This window comes from Ambystoma mexicanum, chromosome 5q (genome assembly GCF_040938575.1).
Source record: "Ambystoma mexicanum isolate Mex_15411 chromosome 5q, UKY_AmexF1_1, whole genome shotgun sequence".
Lineage (NCBI taxonomy): Eukaryota > Metazoa > Chordata > Amphibia > Caudata > Ambystomatidae > Ambystoma > Ambystoma mexicanum.
The window spans coordinates 412041248-412045228 of NC_090933.1; positions in this window are offsets into that span (position 1 = coordinate 412041248).

Genomic DNA, 3981 nt, shown 5'->3' on the forward strand with positions numbered 1-3981 from the left:
GCTGAACTTAAGATATATACGCAGCCCCGAGGCACCCGGAGGGGAACGCTTCTGTGTCAAAACTGCAATAAAACACAACACATGCCGACCGCAAAGGCGTTGCAAGCACTGGTAAACGTCCCAACAACGCCACGAGAAGGAGTGCTCCTCCAACCTGCACCAGACGACTTGCGCAAAGCAACATCATGGGCAAAGAAAAGAGCAAGAAAACTTTGACCAAAGTACAATGGACCATTATGCTACATGCACATCTACAGCAATAAGCGTCGAGGACCCAAGGGGGGACCCCCCGCCAGAAGAGGCCCTGTCGCTAAAAGACGTAATGGCCACCATCGCCAGCTCGCGCTCCTCGGTGGAACAGAAAATGGACACTATCTCCATAGAAGTTTCCTTCCTCCGCCATGACCTCCAGAAACTCTCGTCTCGGACTGGGGAGGTGGAACAACGAATTTCTGGCATGGAGGATGACCTCAGGGGGTGCACCAACAGCTTACACAAGCATTAAACAGACTGAAAACCCTGGAAGTCCGAGTTGACGAGGGAGAAGGCAGGTCCCGCCGCAATAATATTTGCATCCTGGCACTGCCGGAACGCACTGAGGGACCCAGTGTGGAACTCTTTCTGGAGGAATGGCTGGCGGACCTCTTTGCGCCAAAGACCTTCTCGAACTTTTTCTCAGTGGAACGTGCACACCGCATGCCCGCGGGTCGCCCGGTCCCGGGTGCACGCCCGAGAACAATCATTGCAAGGCTTCTTAATTATCGTGACAAAGATGCCATCCTACAAATGGCCCGAACAAAAGGGTCAATGACATTTAATGGAGCCAGAATTGCTTTCTTTCCAGATTATACTCGCGAAGTCCAGAAAGCCAGACAATCCTTTGAGCACCTAAAAAGGAAGCTTCATTCTATGAATGTGAGATACGGGCTGCTGTTCCCAGCCCAGTTAAAAATCCAACATGAAGGCAGAACTGTACACTTCACCGACCCACAGGAAGCTTGGAAATGGGCAGAAACCCACATCGGTGGCGACTGGACCAGACAGAACCAACACCGCAGAGGCAGATCAAGACCCCGACAGCAGAGAGAAAGACCAGCCCAGCAACCTATACCGGAGATCCCAATTGAGCCAGACGGAGACCCCAACCCCTAGCACGGCCTAAAACTGGAAATACCGGCCAGATGCGGGAGCAAACCTAACCACTAATGGACTCAAGAACCAACCCTTCTCCTGGCAACCACCTGTGATGCAACACTCCTCCTGAGGCGACAGTAGCAGTGAGTTGCTTTCACCCCTGCATAAGGGATCATATGGGCCATATGCGGTTGCCATTAGCACACCATGCCATCGGCGGACGCCACATCCCCGACTCGAGACACCGAACCCACATAGGAGTATTAAGTCAGTGGGAAAGGGAGGAACAGTTCATATTAGTTAGTCTGGTGATATAGTTTTAAACGCCAGTAGAGTTTGGGCGACAGATACTTCATGTTGGGGAGAAGTATGGGGAGGGGGGAGGAAAGTGTTTCATGTCAGTTATTTTTTCGGGAGGTCACACCATGTCAATGTCTATCAAGTCGCCGCCAAACATACCGTGCTCGCTGCCCATGCCCACACTAAGCACGAACACTGTGCCCCCACGGCCAAATCTACCACGCACCCATCAGGCACACCACCCCAGATCCCTAAACAGCAATGGCCGCACAGCAACATGTAGATTCCACTAATGGGAATACACAAGCCCCAATGATACCCAACGAACGTCACAGGTCCCTTAAAATCCTTACCTGGAATGTGAATGGCATGGGCACAAGTATAAAACGACGGCTGATCATGCATTCCTTAATAGACTGACATAGCCCTCCTAACCGAGACCCTCTTAGCAGGCTCCACGTGCCAATTCTTCCGCAGAACTAACTATCGACAATCTTACCACGCGGGGTACACAATGGGTTCCCGGGGCGTCCTGATCCTCTTACATAAGCGACTCCCTTTTGAACTATCTGCTGTGGCGCAGGACCCCTGTGGCCATTTCGTGATGCTCCGGGGTAGACTCTGGGGGAGACAGTGGCCATTTTAGCGATATATTCCCCACCGGGTTGGGAGAGGGTCTCCTGAGGGAGGCGACGGCCCTGATGGCGCAACAACAATCGGACGTATGGATCTTGGGAGGGGATTTTAACGATGTTATGTGCAACACATTAGACCGGTCCCACATTCGCAATCGGAACCCAAACCGGCCCACGAGGCTGGCGACGTTTGCGTCAGCGCTTGGTTTGAGCGATGTGTGGAGAGAGCTCCACCCTACAGACCGAGGATTCTCCTTTCACTCTGGGGCCCACGCATACTTATCCAGACTAGATTATTTCTTCCTCCCAACCCCCGAAGCATATAGGGTAAGAACAGCTGAATTCCTTCCCCGTGGCATATCAGATCACTCTCCCTTGGAGGTGATGCTCCGTACGGAACGTCCCTTACCGCCTAAAACATGGCAGCTAAATAATTACTACCTGGGCCTCCCCGAATTCGTGGAACATATTACGGAAAAATCTAACAAATACTTCGAATTTAACACAGGCTCAGTAGAGGACCCAGTGACACTATGATAGGCACACAAGGCAGTACTTATAGGGGAAATGACGGCCTGGACATGCAATAAAAGAAGAGAACACCATAGGAAAGTGACAGAGGCTGAGGATGCGGTTGAGAAATGGGAAATCAGATACATCTCTGATGCTACCCCTGAAACACATCGTTCCCTCTTGAAAGCGAGAGCTGCCCTCCATAACACGGCGTTAGACAACACAAGACAGGTGCATAGGGAGTCAAAGACCAGAATTTATGAGCAGGACGACAAGGCGGGCAAACTATTGGCGTGGCTGGAACGACGTGAGGAAGGGCACAGACACGCCAGTCAGGTTACTGACAGCCAAAATAAGCTTGCCCAAACAGACCCAGAGGTAGCAGAGGCATTCGCCAACTTCTATGCCACGCTCTATGCCACCCCAACGGCCCCTATAGACTCATCCCTCCTAGATGAGATTGTGCTCCCTCACTTGTCGGAAGTGCAGAGAACACACCTAGATAGGGAACTGGACGAAGCAGAAATAGCGGAGGCTATGACCCAGTTACAGTCTGGGAAAACACTGGACCCAAACGGTTTCCCGGCCGAGACCTGGAAGAAGCTGGGCAGCAACAATATGGCCACCCCCCTCCGCGACCTGTTCCTCGCAGCCAGGGAACAGGGCACCCTTCCACTAGACCTACGAACGGCCAACATTGTGGTAATTCCCAAGCAAGGCAAACCCCCTGACCAGTGCACATCGTATAGGCCGATATCGCTTATCAATAGTGAAGCCAAAATCCTGACTAAAGTGCTGGCCAATAGGCTTCAACCGGTCATATCCTCAGTCGTTCATCAAGATCAATGCGGCTTCATGCCGCAAAGATCGACTAGAATGAACTCACGCCGCTTACATCTTCTATTGGAAAGAGCCCCAACTCTCAATACACCGCTTGCGCTACTCGCAATTGATTTCGAGAAAGCATTCGATTCAGTGATATGGGCAAGTCTCTGGGCAATAATTAGGCGCATGGGCATCGGCAAAGCCTTTCTTAGCTGGGTCCAACTTTTATACGAAGCCTCATTAGCCGCAGTTAGAGTGAACGGCTGGACCTCCGGGACCTTCCCGCTGGGCAGAGGCCCCCGACAGGGCTGTCCTCTGTCCCCCCTCCTTTTCGCACTAGCGATAGAACCACTGGCCTGATGGCTCCGACAGGTCACCACATGGTCCGGATTCCACTGGCCAGAAGGGCGAGAGGACAAGCTCTCCCTTTATGCAGACGACCTATTACTTTATCTATGCAACCCAGTCCATGCATGTCCAATCATAACCCAAATGCTAAAGACCCATGGGGACTTCAGGGGCCTCAGAGTGAACTGGGGAAAGTCGATCCTCTTCCCAGTAAGAGGTGACGACC